Here is an 18142-nt window from a genome sequence, read left to right on the forward strand (position 1 = left end):
AGATACCCCTGTCACCTTGTTCGAGGCCACTTGCATGGTCGCAAGCGTTGTGATACAATGGCCCTACCGGGCAAACACTTTGGGTTCGCAAGGACTTGGAGTGCCGGGACGGGTTTGCGGATCCAACACTCTGGGTACCTCCGGGTACTTGGGGTTGGTTGAGGACTTGGTGAACAAACACTTGATATACACTCTCCGGGTGTACTTCGGGTGTCACCTGTTGTCCGAGGCCACTTGCATGGTTAGCAAGCGTTGTGGTCTAATGGCCCTACCGGGCAAACACTTTGGGTTCGCGAGGACTTGGAGTGCTGGTAGTGGTTGGCGGATCCAACACTCTGGGTACCTCCGGGTACTTGGGGTTGGTTGAGGACTTGGTGAGCAAACACTTGATATACGTTCTTCGGATGTACTTCGGGTGTCACCTGTTGTCCGAGGCCACTTGCATGGTCAACGGTTGAGGTGGTAATGGCGGATCGGTGCTGTAGGGTGCCGGCCTGTTGGCTGCCTTGGCCGGGTTGGTTGGTTAACACTTGATTGAGCTTGCACCCGAGGGTAATGGCACTTGAAGGTGGGTACCGGCCAACTGACCTGGTGTGTTGGTTGGTTGGTGAACACTTGGCGGTACTTGCACTTGGCTGTGCTTGGACTTGAAGGTGGGATCTGGCTGGCCTAGGCCATTGGTGGTTGGTTGGTTGGTTAGTCCTTAGCTGGGCTGGCTGGCTGGCTGGCCATCGGTGGTGTGGTGTGGTGTGGTGTGTGGAGTCGAGCATCGCGCGCCGTTGCCTTCTTCGGAGTGTTGTGGGTACGCAAGTGCTTGCAGTGCAAAGAGGTTGGTGATGGAGTGACATTGCCTTCACCATGGAGTTGCGGGTACTTAGGTACTTGCAAGGAGATGGTGGTATGGTGGTGTTGCGTGTGTGGTGTTCGATTAGAAAGATATAATTTCTAAGTCCGGATTAGTGCTGTCAGTGGGGCCGCCGCTAACAGGTCCTGCACGGCCACCGTGGGGCTTGACTTGGCGCTATTCCGGACTTGGGGCGATCACGATGTCCCCGTGCGGGACTTAGAAGATGGAAGAACACAAGTACCCTTATCCCATGACTTGTGAGCGATTGGCATACGTTACCACATGAAGAGAAAAATTGGCTAAGTCCCGGATCCATATTATATGAAGAGAAAAATCGGCTAAGTCCCGGATCCATATTATATGAAGAGAAAAATTGGCTAAGTCCCGGATCCATATTATATGAAGAGAAATATCGGCTAAGTCCAGGATCCATATATAATAACCTAATAATCGGCTAAGTCCCGGATCCATATTATATGAAGAGAAAAATCGGCTAAGTCCAGGATCCATATATAATAACCTAATAATCGGCTAAGTCCAGGATCCATATATAATAACCTAATAACAGGCTAAGTCCAGGATCCATATAATATGAAGAGAAAAATCGGCTAAGTCCCAGATTGGGTCTGTCAGAAATACACTTCCAAGTTACCACACAAGCAAGCAAGATGGCCTAGTGATGGATCCATATGATATGAAGAGAAAAATCGGCTAAGTCCCAGATTGGGTCTGTCAGAAATACACTTCCAAGTTACCACACAAGCAAGCAAGATGGCCTAGTGATGGATCCATATGATATGAAGAGAAAAATCGGCTAAGTCCAGGATCCATATAATATGAAGAGAAAAATCGGCTAAGTCCCAGATTGGGTCTGTCAGAAATACACTTCCAAGTTACCACACAAGCAAGCAAGATGGCCTAGTGATGGATCCATATGATATGAAGAGAAAAATCGGCTAAGTCCAGGATCCATATAATATGAAGAGAAAAATCGGCTAAGTCCCAGATTGGGTCTGTCAGAAATACACTTCCAAGTTACCACACAAGCAAGCAAGATGGCCTAGTGATGGATCCATATGATATGAAGAGAAAAATCGGCTAAGTCCCAGATTGGGTCTGTCAGACATACACTATCAAGTTACCACACAAGCAAGCAAGATGGCCTAGTGATGGATCCATATGATATGAAGAGAAAAATCGGCTAAGTCCCAGATTGGGTCTGTCAGAAATACACTTCCAAGTTACCACATGAGCAAGCAAGATGGCCTAGTGATGGATCCATATAATATGCAGAGAAAAATCGGCTAAGTCCCAGATTGGGTCTGTCAGAAATACACTTCCAAGTTACCACATGAGCAAGCAAGTTACCACATGAAGAGAAAGCCGGCAAAGTCTGGGAATGTTACCACATGAACTGGAAAATGGGCAAAAACCTACCTTCACAGGGAACGTGAATAAGTAAGGCTGTAGACATCGGATCGACAAGCCAAAGACTGATATGGAAAGGAAATGAGTAGTACTAGCTTTCCTGAGAGTTGCAGAGCTTAGACTGCATATGAACGAAAGTTATTAAGCGTCAAAGTCAGAGAAGTTACCCAAAGGAACACAAGTTCCAACTTAGAGCATGTATACCGCCTAGACGGTAAGAGGTACGGCCAGGCTGAGGAATAAGGAAATGTTGGCCAACATGTTCCCTAACTATCCCCCGAAGACCGCAAAGCAATCCAACATCAACCAAGAAAGTTATAGCCCGATCAAGGAAACACCTACTTTGCACCGATATTGCACCAAATACATGTACCAAGCACCTTCGGTTGCATACCTGCAGGGGTTTACCATAGTAGGCCATGGAAGACCGATATACCGAACATAATCACTTTCTATCTCCTCGGGTGTTTGAGATAGCGCTTTGCGGTACAAGAACGAAAGTTAGACTTTATCTTGGTGCATCTTTTTGCCCAAGATCACAAGACCCTATCTACCAAGGCAAGAAAGTTGTGTGGGGACAAAATGTCCAAAAGTGCCCAAAGTGGCACACTTGAACCATATATTCGAGAAAAACACAAGTGTGGGCCCGAGCTAGCAAGTTGAAATGTTCTGACCGTCAGTAGCCCTAGTTGAGGTGCACTTATCATTATATGAGGCCAACGTGCCAGCTAGTCTCTAAAGGGGCGATATGGGTGTTCCAAGGTTTGTACCCAATTGAGGAAAAAACAGGGTAAGGTACGGTGTACCGCGAATAACTCGGGCTATAGATGTCCGATCGATGAGTTTGGCATATGTATGGAAAGGTCTCGACGAGACCTAACTACCCTGAAAGTATGAAGGCAAAGACTTGAATGACCGGGAAGTTATTAAGTGCACAAGTGGTAAAGTTGCACCAAAGTCCATGTTACCCGAAGTGGTACATGAACACCCAATATTCGACCAAAACACAAGTTTAGAGACGAGCTAGCGAGCTACATTGTTCAGACCGTCAGTAGCCCGCATCAAGACACGCATTTCATTATATTGAGCCTAGCCGCTAGCTCGACTCGAAGTCGGTCATATGGTTGGTTGATGGTTTGGACCGACCACGTGGTGTACCAAGGTGATGTACCTTTCATGAATTAAAACTCTGGCTGTATGGCACTGAGCGACAAGCTAAGGTGTGATTTGGAATAGTCTTGAGTGGGACTATTTAGGAAAAATGCGAACAAAAAATCACAAAGTCCTTGGGCGAAGTTATTAGCGAAACATAGAGCAAATTGGTACCAAAAACTATGGAAATGGGACTTGAGTCAAAAATAACCGCAAGTTGGAGAAGAGATAGCAAGCTTGCGTAGAACAATTATATTTGGTGCATGGTATCACCAACAAAAAAGTATATGGGGCCAAGGTGCTGGCTGGCCTCCAAAGTGGAGATATGGGCGATCCAAAGTTTGTACCCAAGTACGAACAAGTATGGAAAAAACAGGGTAAGGTACCAAGTACCATTAATAACTTCGGCTGTAGATGGCCGAGCGAGGCAAACGGCTCACCGTTGGAAAGGTCTTGGGGAGACCTATCTACCCTGAAAGTTTCATGAGGCTGAGTTGAAAGACCACGGAGATATTAGGTGATGATGGTCCAATTCGGGGACCAAGTCGCAGGAAATGGCGCTTGACCAAAATCACCCTTGGAAGGTGAATACCGGCTTACCGGTAAGAGATAGCGACTTGGCGTAGAATATTCATAAGTTGGGCGTGTAGAGACGCAACTTTCATTATATGGGGGCAACCCGGTCAGGGTGCTCCAAGTCGGTCGTTTGGTCGGTATATGGTTTGGGCCGACCACATGGTGTACCAAGTTGAGGTATCTTTCATGAATTATAACTCGGTCAGTTTGCCACCGAGCGACAAGTTGCGGTGTGTTTTGGAATGGTCTTGAGTGGGACTATCAAGCAAAAATACAAACAGAATATCAGCTTGTCCATGGCCGAAGCTATTAGTGAAACATATAGCAAAATGGGTCCAAAAACGAATGAAATGGGAATTGGACCAAGAATAACGGCAAGTTGCAGAAGAGATAGCAAGTTGGCGTAGAACAATTATATTTGGTGCATGGTATGACCAAGAAAAAAATATATGGGGCAAAGGTGCTGGCTGGCCTCCAAAGTGGAGATATGGGCGATACAAAGTTTGTACCCAAGTATGGCAAAAACTGGTAGAGGTACCTTTCATGAATTACTGCTCAGGCTGTATGGCACTTAGCGGGACGCTTGGCTCTGGTATGGAATAGTCTTGAGTGGGACTATCAAGGAAAAATACGAACAAAAAATCACCATGTCCACGGACGAAGGTATTAGCGAAACTTAGAGCGAAATTGCGACCAAGTCGCTGGAAATGGCCCTTGGACCAAGTATACCGTCAAGGCGGTACGAGATAGCGAGTTGACGTAGAACATTTATAAGTTTGCCTACAAGAGACAAAAGTTTAGTTATATGGGGCCAACCCGCTCAGGGTTGTCCAAGTCGGTCATATGGCTGATCGAAATTTTCGACCAAGTACTGAGAAAACAGGGTAAGGTACCGTGTACCTCGAATAACTTCGGCTGTAGATGTCCGAGCGAGGCAAACGGCATAGCGTTGGAAAGGTCTTGAGGTGCTCTAGGCACCCTGAAAGTATGAGAAAGCTATCTGGAAAACTTGTGGAGATATTAGAGAAACATAGGGCCCAAAAGATACCAAGTCGCAGGAAATGGGCCCTCCATGAACACCCTAAAATCCCAATTACGGCTAAGTTGCAGGCCAGCTAGCGAAGTGAAATGTTCTAGGCATAACTAGAACACGTTAAGGCGCAACTTTTTGAATAAGAACTTTTTTCGATATCTGGTCCCCAAAGGGGGGATATGGGCGATCCAAGGATTTTTCCAAGTTTCGGTACTTTTTACGGTATCGCTCATAGCTCCGGCTGTAAGCAAGCAAATGACAATCTAAGACATGATTTGGAAAGGTATTGAGTAGTACTAACTTACGTTAGAACACAGCGAAGCGCTATCGGTTCATGGCAAGGCCGATATAAACAGTCAAAGATGAAAAATGTTGATAAAATGAACAAAAATTACCTTGGTACGCGAATAGCGGCCAGGGATGAAGAGGTACGAAGTTGGTGTAGAACAATTATAATTAGGGCTTGGTACGCTCCAAAAGTTTGCCGAAGACCGCAAAGCGCTCAGACCCATAGAAAGTGGCCATTTGGGCCGAACAGTGCATGCAAAGAGGTGAAAATGCAAAAATTGCACTTTGGGGGGCGATTTGCGGGGGGAAGGAGGGGTCGGAGGGCAAAATGTCCCTTGACCAAAAAGTTTTATCTCGTCGAGATCTACAACATTGCCGAAGACCGCAAAGCGCTAGCTCGCAATCGAAAAATCGAGAATTTGAAAATTTTCTAAGTCTTGGGCTCCCTAAGGAAAAGTTTCAAAAATCACGTTTGTCCCCTATTTTGAAGGGGAAGGAGTCGGTTCCGGGGCATGGTGTCTTCGGCAAAAAGTCTTATCTTTTTGCGTACTTTCGACTAGTTCAATAAAAATTTTTGACCCAAAATTTGTTCGGCGGACCCCTAGGTCGAAAAACCCGAAAAAAGTCGAAAAAAGTCGAAAATGTCGAAAAATGAGAAAACCTCATATTCGGACTCTACACGAGCCCCAGATATTGAAAAGTGAAATCCGCGGTCGATTTGGAACAAAAAATTTACCTAGGCAAAGTTGTATGGAGGTAGGGACCCCTGAGAAAAAAGTTTGGTCCCGAGGCTCCTTGGACCACCAAGTCCCTAGGTCGGACCAAAATCGGAAAAAATCCGACCAAAGTCGAAAGTGTCGAAAATTTTAAAAAACCCCTTTTGGGGCCCTATGGCCTCCCTAGATAATGAAAAGTGAGGTCCGCGGCCGATCCGGAAGAAAAACTTGACCTAGGGAAACTTGTATGACGGTGGGGACCCAAAAAAATTTCGATGAGTGTAGTTTAGACAGGCCGGAAAATGTATCGGTGGTCCGTATCAAGGGACGTCTTTTAGTTCCATGGGGTGGTGGTCGTCGAACAAAGTCGCCTAGGTCGACCACCAGAAAGACCAGTCGTGTTGTAATGGATGTTTTGACCACTTTACTAGGGAAACCTAGTAGGTCGAAGCAAATTTGGGGTTCGAGATGAGTTGGTGAAAGTTGGTCCAACCTAGGTGTGCTTGGTGGAGGTTGACCATGAAAGTAGAGCATGATAGGAATGACCATAACTTTGGTTCTAGATGTCGGATCGGTACACTTGAGGCAGTTTTGGAAAGGTGAAGGCCTGCTCTAGCTATGTTTCCTACCAAGCTGAGCGCCTACTAGTGACCCGGAGGAGGTATTAAGGGTCAAAGGCAAAAAGGGGTACCCTAAAGTGCGTGTGACCAAGAAAATGGGAAAAACGGTATCGCCTATAGCTCAGGCTGTATGGCTCGGATCGGAAAGCTTGGATATGCGTTGGAAAGGTCTTGACGAGCGCTAGCTATGTGTCCTACCAAGCGAAGCGCTAGGTGTTGAGCAAGTCGGTCATATTAGAGGGCAAAGGTGAAAAATGGTGGTTTAGAGGCGAAAATTCACCTTATGATCGAAAATAGCGGGCGAACGATAAGAGCTACGAACACGGCGTAGAACAATCATAAGTACGTTACCACAAGACCTAACTTTGGCCAATATAGAGCGAGAAGATCGGAGGTACCCATCAGGGTGATATGGCTGGTTCAAAGTTATACCAAAACGAGACTTGAGAAATGGGTTGAAACACGGTATCGCGAATAACTCAGGCTGTATGGAACGGATTGACAAGCTAAGGTCAGTGTTGGAAAGGTTGAACCGAGCGCTAACTATAATCCCAAACAACCGAAGCGCTAAGTGTTGAGCAAAACTGAGTTATTAAGCGACAAAGTCGAAAAATAATACCAAAATGGCCAAAAATCGGACAAGACCAAGAATACCGAGCAGGCGGTAAGAGATAGCGGGTTGACGTAGAATACTTATAAGTTTGCCTCTACGAGACCTAAAAGTCGTCCATAGACAGCGAGAAGATCGGACCACTCTGGAAGGGTGATACGAGTGGTCAAAAATTGGCAAAAATGAAACATGGCTAAAATGGATTTGACTTGTGCACCATGTAGCTCCGGCTGTATGGCATGGATTGTAAAGCTAGGATGTGTTTTGGAAAGGTAACACCCAGCGCTAGATACGACTAGAAGAAAGCAAAGCGCTAACTAGCATGATTTGGAAGTTATTAAGCGACAAAGTCGAAAAATGTTACCAAAATTGAAACTCGAGTACATTGGGCCAAAAAGTACAAGTTGTGAAATTTGGACTTACGAGTAAAATACCGAGCAGGCGGTAAGAGATAGAGACTTGGTGTAGAACAATTATAAGTTCGGCATGTTATAACCTATATTTGGCCCGAACATAGTGTTGAGATCGGTGGTACCCAAAAGGGTGGTACAGGTGTTAGATGGTTTTCCCAGAGCATAAGCTCCACATGATATGGAAAACGGGAAACATCATAACTTCGGCTGTATGGCATGGAATGGAACGAACAAGGTATCGATGGAAAGAGAAAAGGTAGCGCTAACTATAATTCCTACCAAGCAAAGCGCTAGCATGTGACCGTTCGGGTGTTATTGTGAGTCAAAGTCAGAAATTGTTACCACGAGAGGCGAAAATCCGACTAAGTCCATGAATACCGGGCTGGCGGTAAGAGATACGGCTTGGCCGTAGAACATTTATAAGTTGGCCAATACAAGACCTAAGTTTCGTCCATAGACGACAAGAAGATCGAAGATACCTGAAGGTGAGATATGGGCGTCCCAAAGTGGGCCTTTGAAAAAGTGACAAACTTCCCTTATAACAGCATACACCAAATATCTCTGGCTCTATGGCACCGAATAAGAAGTTAAGCTCAGCGATAGAAAGGTGATAGTCAGCGCTAAATATCATACGAACAGAGTGAAGCGCTAAAGGGAAAGGATCTTGGTGATATAAGGTGACAAAGTCGAGAAAAGTTGCCTCAAAATCATGAAAAATGTGAAAAAATGGCTAAGTCCCGGGTGCCTTAAGGGCAGGTTGATCGAATGTACCGAGCTGGCGGTACGAGATAGAGACTTGGTGTAGAACAATTATATGTTTGGCATGGCAAGACCTACATTTGGTCAATACAAAGTGAGAAGATCAAAGAAACCCGTAAGGGTGATATTGGTGTCCAAAGGTAAAAAGCACTAAGTCAAGAAGTCAGTATGCGATGAAACACGGACCAAGAGTACCAAGCAATTGGTGCAAGTTAGAGCCTTAATGGTTCAAGATAGAGACTTGGTGTAGAACAATTATAAGTTTGGCATAGCAAGACCTACATTTGGTCAATACATGGTGCGAAGATCAAAGATACCCGTAAGGGTGATATTGGTGTCCAAAGGTAAAAAACACTAAGTCTTGGGAAACTTATATGAAGAAAAAGGACCCTGATGGGTCATATGGAATTGATCGAAAAATCGGCTAAGTCCCAAAATGATGATGTCAGAACTACACTCATGTGTTACCACACCAAGCAAGGCAAACTTATATGAAGCAAAAGACCCTGATGGGTCATATGGTATTTTACGAAAAATCGGCTAAGTCCCAAAATGACGATGTCAGAACTACACTCATGTGTTACCACACCAAGCAAGGCAAACTTATATGAAGCAAAGGACCCTGATGGGTCATATGGTATTTTACGAAAAATCGGCTAAGTCCCAAAATGATGATGTCAGAACTACACTCAAATGTTACCACACCAAGCAAGGCAAACTTATATGAAGGAAAGGACCCTGACGGGTCATATGGTATTTTACGAAAAATCGGCTAAGTCCCAAAATGGGGATGTCAGAACTACACTCAAATGTTACCACACCAAGCAAGGCAAACTTATATGAAGCAAAGGACCCTGATGGGTCATATGGTATTTTACGAAAAATCGGCTAAGTCCCAAAATGGGGATGTCAGAACTACACTCATGTGTTACCACACCAAGCAAGGCAAACTTATATGAAGCAAAGGACCCTAATGGGTCATATGGTATTTTACGAAAAATCGGCTAAGTCCCAAAATGGGGATGTCAGAACTACACTCATGTGTTACCACATCAAGCAAGGCAAACTTATATGAAGCAAAGGACCCTGATGGGTCATATGGTATTGATCGAAAAATCGGCTAAGTCCCAAAATGGGGATGTCAGAACTACACTCAAATGTTACCACACCAAGCAAGGCAAACTTATATGAAGCAAAGGACCCTGATGGGTCATATGGTATGGATCGAAAAATCGGCTAAGTCCCAAAATGGGGATGTCAGAACTACACTCAAATGTTACCACACCAAGCAAGGCAAACTTATATGAAGCAAAGGACCCTGATGGGTCATATGGTATTTTACGAAAAATCGGCTAAGTCCCAAAATGGGGATGTCAGAACTACACTCAAATGTTACCACACCAAGCAAGGCAAACTTATATGAAGCAAAGGACCCTGATGGGTCATATGGTATTTTACGAAAAATCGGCTAAGTCCCAAAATGGGGATGTCAGAACTACACTCATGTGTTACCACACCAAGCAAGGCAAACTTATATAAAGCAAAGGACCCTGATGGGTCATATGGTATTTTACGAAAAATCGGCTAAGTCCCAAAATGATGATGTCAGAACTACACTCAAATGTTACCACACCAAGCAAGGCAAACTTATATGAAGGAAAGGACCCATATGGGTCATATGGTATTTGACGAAAAATCGGCTAAGTCCCAAAATGATGATGTCAGAACTACACTCAAATGTTACCACACCAAGCAAGGCAAACTTATATGAAGGAAAGGACCCATATGGGTCATATGGCATTTTACGAAAAATCGGCTAAGTCCCAAAATGAGGATGTCAGAACTACACTAAAAAGTTACCACACCAAGCAAGGCAAAGTACCTAGGTGAACCCTAGGAAGAAACACGGACCAAGTCAGATGGCCTAAGTCAAGAGAACAAGTGACCTAGGCAAAGTTGTATGGCGCTGAGGACCCTGAAAAATCTGGTTAGTGTAGTTTAGACAGGGTAGGTTTTTGGGTCGGCCGAACCCCCTTATTTTGGGTTTTGGCCTCATCAAGAAGCTACACCTAGGCAAACTGCCTAGGGTGAAAGTGCGAAGACCAATCGAATAGTAAGACAAGTTTTGACCGATCGCCCTAGGCAAGCTTGTATGAAGAAAGGGACCCTAAGGGTCATATGGAAATACATGAAAAATCGGCTAAGTCCCAAAATTGGGATGTCAGAACTACACTAAAAAGTTACCACATCAAGCAAGGCAAAGTACCTAGGTGAACCCTAGGAAGAAACACGGACCAAGTCAGATGGCCTAAGTCAAGAGTGCAAGTGACCTAGGCAAAGTTGTATGACGGTGAGGACCCTGAAAAATCTGGTTAGTGTAGTTTAGACAGGGGAGGTTTTTGGGTCGGCTGAACCTCCTTATTTTGGGTTTTGACCTCCTCAAGAAGCTACACCTAGGCAAACTGCCTAGGGTGAAAGTGCGAAGACCAATCGAATAGTAAGACAAGTTTTGACCGATCGCCCTAGGCAAGCTTGTATGAAGAAAGGGACCCTATGGGTCATATGGAAATACATGAAAAATCGGCTAAGTCCCAAAATTGGGATGTCTGAACTACACTAAAAAGTTACCACATCAAGCAAGGCAAAGTACCTAGGTGAACCCTAAGAAGAAACACGGACCAAGTCAGATGGCCTAAGTCAAGAGTACAAGTGACCTAGGCAAAGTTGTATGGCGCTGAGGACCCTGAAAAATCGGGTTAGTGTAGTTCAGACAGGGGAGGTTTTTGGGTCGGCTGAACCTCCTTATTTTGGGTTTTGACCTCCTCAAGAAGCTACACCTAGGCAAACTGCCTAGGGTGAAAGTGCGAAGACCAATCGAATAGTAAGACAAGTTTTGACCGATCGCCCTAGGCAAGCTTGTATGAAGAAAGGGACCCTATGGGTCATATGGAAATACATGAAAAATCGGCTAAGTCCCAAAATTGGGATGTCTGAACTACACTAAAAAGTTACCACATCAAGCAAGGCAAAGTACCTAGGTGAACCCTAGCAAGAAACACGGACCAAGTCAGATGGCCTAAGTCAAGAGAACAAGTGACCTAGGCAAAGTTGTATGACGGTGAGGACCCTGAAAAATCTGGTTAGTGTAGTTTAGACAGGGGAGGTTTTTGGGTCGGCTGAACCTCCTTATTTTGGGTTTTGACCTCCTCAAGAAGCTACACCTAGGCAAACTGCCTAGGGTGAAAGTGCGAAGACCAATCGAATAGTAAGACAAGTTTTGACCGATCGCCCTAGGCAAGCTTGTATGAAGAAAGGGACCCTATGGGTCATATGGAAAATCCATGAAAAATCGGCTTAGTCCCAAAATTGGGATGTCTGAACTACACTAAAAAGTTACCACATCAAGCAAGGCAAAGTACCTAGGTGAACCCTAAGAAGAAACACGGACCAAGTCAGATGGCCTAAGTCAAGAGTACATGTGACCTAGGCAAAGTTGTATGGCGCTGAGGACCCTGAAAAATCGGGTTAGTGTAGTTCAGACAGGGGAGGTTTTTGGGTCGGCTGAACCTCCTTATTTTGGGTTTTGACCTCCTCAAGAAGACAGACCTAGGCAAACTGCCTAGGGTGAAAGTGCGAAGACCAATCGAATAGTAAGACAAGTTTTGACCGATCGCCCTAGGCAAGCTTGTATGAAGAAAGGGACCCTTAGGGTCATATGGAAATTCATGAAAAATCGGCTAAGTCCCAAAATTGGGATGTCAGAACTACACTATAAAGTTACCACATCAAGCAAGGCAAAGTACCTAGGTGAACCCTAGGAAGAAACACGGACCAAGTCAGATGGCCTAAGTCAAGAGTATAAGTGACCTAGGCAAAGTTGTATGGCGCTGAGGACCCTGAAAAATCGGGTTAGTGTAGTTAAGACAGGGGAGGTTTCAGGGTCGGCTGGACCTCCTTATTTCGGGTTTTGGCCTCCTCAAGAAGACAGACCTAGGCGAATTGCCTAGGGTGAAACTGCGAAGACCAATCGAATAGTAAGACAAGTTTTGACCGATCGCCCTAGGCAAGCTTGTATGAAGAAAGGGACCCTTAGGGTCATATGGAAATTCATGAAAAATCGGCTAAGTCCCAAAATTGGGATGTCAGAACTACACTAAAAAGTTACCACATCAAGCAAGGCAAAGTACCTAGGTGAACCCTAGGAAGAAACACGGACCAAGTCAGATGGCCTAAGTCAAGAGTATAAGTGACCTAGGCAAAGTTGTATGGCGCTGAGGACCCTGAAAAATCGGGTTAGTGTAGTTAAGACAGGGGAGGTTTCAGGGTCGGCCAGACCTCCTTATTTCGGGTTTTGGCCTCCTCAAGAAGACAGACCTAGGCGAATTGCCTAGGGTGAAACTGCGAAGACCAATCGAATAGTAAGACAAGTTTTGACCGATCGCCCTAGGCAAGCTTGTATGAAGAAAGGGACCCTATGGGTCATATGGAAATTCATGAAAAATCGGCTAAGTCCCAAAATTGGGATGTCAGAACTACACTATAAAGTTACCACATTAGCAAGGCAGACTTGTATGAAGAACGGGACCCAGGTGAAAGTAGCAAATATCCCAAACCGAACATGAATATTATACACACAAGAGTACGAACATAAAGGAACACGGACCAAGCGTGCCGAGAGAATCGGTACTATAGAGCCCTCGTGGTTCTACACAAAGACTTTATGTTAGGGGTTCAAGCCCCATAGTACTCAAACGGTGACAGTAGCAAATATCCCAAACCGAACATGAATATTATACACACAAGAGTACGAACATAAAGGAACACGGACCAAGCGTGCCGAGAGAATCGGTACTATAGAGCCCTCGTGGTTCTACACAAAGACTTTATGTTAGGGGTTCAAGCCCCATAGTACTCAAACGGTGACAGTAGCAAATATCCAAAAACGAACTGGAATTTACATTCTGTTGGTCATGCGGTCGTCCAAAGGGGTCTAGTATCCTGGGATGACAAGCATCACGGGCACAGTCTCGTATCAAAACAGTCGAAGAGGCCCGCGAAAGCTTGCTTTCCATGGCTATGCGATGCACAAATTGAGTTTCTCCGTAGTTATACACAGCGCACAGGTGAAAGTAGCAAATATCCCAAATCGAACATGAATTTTATACACACAAGAGTACAAACATAAAGGAACACGGACCAAGCGTACCGAGAGAATCGGTACTAGAGCCCTTGTGGTTCTACATTGAGAGCCCTCGTGGTTCTACATAGATACTTTATGTTAGGGGTTCCAACCCCATAGTACTAGAACGGTGGAAGTAGCAAATAAACCGAACGTGGAATTTACTTTCTGATGGTCATGCGGTCGTCCAAAGGGGTCTAGTATCCTGGGATGACAAGCATCACGGGCACAGCTCGTATCAAAACAGTCGAAGAGGCCCGCGAAAGCTTGCTTTCCATGGCTATGCGATGCACAAATTGAGTTTACTCACCGTAGTATAAAACGAACGAACCGAACCTATCCGAGTAGGGATAATGGGCGCAGTAACATACTTCTGTGACCCAGCGAGAGTTGAACGAGGTGACATGAACTGTCAGTGGCTTATATCAGATGGGATACATACATGAGATTGCTTTCAAATCTACACTCGAAAACCTAACCAAGTAAAAGAGAACGTGGGGAGGATTCGAAACTGGTAACGAAATCTTAAGCTGGAAAGAGTCATCACTATGGATACATATTATGCGAAACCAATCAAGTGCTCATTACTGATCCAAAACCGAAGAGCACTAGTGAACACCTTAATCTCACCCTAGTTCACATCCAAGTGATCGACCACGTGTGTGAAGCAAAGACCAATCGAATTCCTCAATGGACCGAACACTATGAACAAATGGCCAAAAACGTTATAACTATCCAAACATACTACTATCTAGCGAAAGTCATCACGATGGAACCATACCATGATCTTTAACCTATAGCGCTCACCATATTCCTACCCAGAGTGCAAGTGAACAGATTGCCCACCCTTACCCAGTTCACAACCACGTGATCGACTAACATACCGAGGTTACCACAAGTCAAAGTTATACGTTTACAAGCGCAAGACCAATCGAAAACCCCGAAAGCAATCTCGACCCAAAATGTATTATCCGTGAGTGTAGTCGAGTCTCGTACTCGTCATCTGTAATCGTCGGATAGAATATCCAGTACACGGTTGTCTTTCCAAATGAAATCTACATACAGAACTCGCTCTTGGCAAATGGGTGGCAATGGCGCAATCAGGAGCGAGTTCCCGTCCGGGTGCCAAGTGATTGGCAAATGTCTGGGGGAAAGCAACCATATATTGATTTGTCTGTTAGTGTACTGGGTGTTTGAGGTATGTAGTATCCACGCTTGGTTGGGTGTGTCAGAGGACCATGGATGCGTTCACAACCCCAATTGGGGTACATCGGGAATGATTTTGTGGAACCGATGTGCCCGGCACACACTAAGTTTTGTTGCAAGTTAATAGTGTGCCATGTCCGGGGGGGTTGTGATTAAACTCTGGTGAATTGCGTACTGTGGTGATTGGGGTATGAAAGCCCCGCAGTTGCAATGATCGGACGCGCCTAGCGTGTCCTTTAGTTGATGGTAGGGAAATGAAGGCCCTTGTCAGCTCACCTAAGTATTCATGGAAGTTTGGCATAAGGTCGCTGTGGTAGGGGTATGAAGGCCCCGTCAGCGCATGCACAATCGGGCGCACGAGCGCTTAGCGGAGTCGAATGCCGCTCAAGTGCCTGTCCGGTGCATCGGGTGTGTGTGATACGAGGGCAATGAGGTTCGCACGGGGGCTCGCCTCCCGTGTGCTACCGGACTTGACAACATATAGAACGTGGTGTTTGCTCCTCCGGGTGCAATGGGACAATGAACATTCGAACGCAAAGTCGGAATTCTGGTTGATCCTACCAGTAATATACGCTCGTCTCAAAGGTTAAGCCATGCATGTCTAAGTACAAACAGATTTAATGTGAAACCGCATAAGGCTCAGTATAACAGCTATAATTTACGAGATCATCAACCTAGTTACTTGGATAACTGTGGAAAATCTAGAGCTAATACATGCAACATGCCAGGACCCTCGCGGGAACTGGTGCACTTATTAGTCAAACCAATCGCGGGTTCTCCGTGTCATTGAGTTGAAGTCTGGATAATGATGCTGATCGTATGGTCTCGCACCGACGACAGATCTCGCAAATATCTGCCCTATCAACTATGGATGGTAGTATAGAGGACTACCATGGTTGCAACGGGTAACGGGGAATCAGGGTTCGATTCCGGAGAGGGAGCCTGAGAAATGGCTACCACATCCAAGGAAGGCAGCAGGCGCGTAAATTACCCAATCCCGGGACGGGGAGGTAGTGACGAGAAATAACAATATGAAACTCTTTAATGATGTTTCATAATTGGAATGAGTAGAGCATAAATCCTTCTACGAGGATCAAGTGGAGGGCAAGTCTGGTGCCAGCAGCCGCGGTAATTCCAGCTCCACTAGCGTATATTAAAATTGTTGCGGTTAAAACGTTCGAAGTTGATACTTGTCCAACACAGTCCGGCTCCGCCGACCCGGTCAACCCGTGGTCGGTGGGCCAAGTCGGAATCTGGTTGCGACTCAATGGTGTGGTAGGGCACCAAGTCTGTGTCATGGTGTGCCCTTCAACGGGTGCAAGTGTAACATAGAGCTCGACCGCTCACGTTTACCTTGAACAAATTAGAGTGCTTAAAGCAGGGTGCCCAAACGCCCTAGAATAATCTTGCATGGAATAATGGAATACGACCTTGGTCTAATCTTTCATTGGTTTGTACTCAGACCGGAGGTAATGATTAACAGAAGTAGTTGGGGACACTAGTATTACGGCGCGAGAGGTGAAATTCGTAGACCGTCGTAAGACTAACTAAAGCGAAGGCATTTGTCAAGGATGCTTTCTTTAATCAAGAACGAAAGTTAGAGGATCGAAGGCGATTAGATACCGCCCTAGTTCTAACCGTAAACGATGCCAACTAGCAATTGGGAGACGCTACAACCAGGTGCTCTCAGTAGCTTCCGGGAAACCAAAGTCAGGTTCCGGGGGAAGTATGGTTGCAAAGTTGAAACTTAAAGGAATTGACGGAAGGGCACCACAATGAAATGGAGCTTGCGGTTCAATTTGACTCAACACGGGAAAACTTACCAGGTCCGAACTTATGGAGGTGAGACAGATTAATAGCTCTTTCTCAAATTTAAGGGTAGTGGTGCATGGCCGTTCTTAGTTCGTGGATTGATTTGTCTGGTTAATTCCGATAACGAACGTGACTCACATATGCTAACTAGAACGCAGTCAGCGTTAATGCGTCGATGCCGATTGGAACGGGTTAGGACCTTTCGGTGGAGTATGACCTGACACCTTCGCTGTTCGTGTGCGCAAGTGCACTTACGGTACGCTGCTTAGCAGGACAATTTGTGTTTAGCAAAATGAGATCGAGCGATAACAGGTCCGTGATGCCCTTAGATGTTCTGGGCTACACGCGTGCTACAATGTGGGTAGCAGCGTGTCTCCTATTCCGAGAGGAACGGGAAATCACTCAAATACTCACTTAGTAGGGATTATGGATTGCAATGGTCCATATGAACTCGGAACTTCTAGTAAGTGCTGGTCATCAGCCAGCGTTGAATACGTCCCTGCCCTTTGTACACACCGCCCGTCGCTACTACCTATGGATTATTTAGTGAGGTCTTTGGAGATGATCGTTCGCTGGATCCTCGTGAACCGCGTCTGCTTTATCGAAGTTGACCGAACTTGATGATTTAGAGGAAGTAAAAGTCGTAACAAGGTTTCCGTAGGTGAACCTGCGGAAGGATCATTAGTGGCCAAGTGATCCTTCCAGAAGTCCGAACCTGCGGGTTGAGACTTCGGCACAAGTTGCCATATGATAATTGACGAAACACTATAGAAGTCCGAACCTGCGGGTTGAGACTTCGGCACAAGTTGCCATATGATAATTGACGAAACACTATAGAAGTCCGAACCTGCGGGTTGAGACTTCGGCACAAGTTGCCATATGATAATTGACGAAACACTATAGAAGTCCGAACCTGCGGGTTGAGACTTAGGCACAAGTTGCCTTATATAAAACTTCGAACAAATACACAAGTCCGAACCTGCGGGTTGAGACTTAGGCACAAGTTGCCATATGATAGTTGACGAAACACGTTAGAAGTCCGAACCTGCGGGTTGAGACTTCGGCACAAGTTGCCATATGAACATTGACGAAACACTATGAAGTCCGAACCTGCGGGTTGAGACTTAGGCACAAGTTGCCTTATATATAACTTCGAACAAATACACAAGTCCGAACCTGCGGGTTGAGACTTAGGCACAAGTTGCCTTATATATAACTTCGAACAAATACACAAGTCCGAACCTGCGGGTTGAGACTTAGGCACAAGTTGCCTTATACATACATTGGACAAATAAACAGAAGTCCGAACCTGCGGGTTGAGACTTAATGCGATCTAGATACCAAGTTGACATCCAATACCTGTTGAGCAAAACCAAAGATTCCCTGTTCTCGAATGAATACACTATATAACAGGGAATCATGAAGAAATCAAGCAAGCGTGGAACAAAGTCATCACTTGGACATGCTCGATAGCCAACCACATGACATTAACCTAAGAGAGCA

Source organism: Anopheles ziemanni (assembly GCF_943734765.1).
Source record: "Anopheles ziemanni chromosome X unlocalized genomic scaffold, idAnoZiCoDA_A2_x.2 X_unloc_120, whole genome shotgun sequence".
NCBI lineage: Eukaryota > Metazoa > Arthropoda > Insecta > Diptera > Culicidae > Anopheles > Anopheles ziemanni.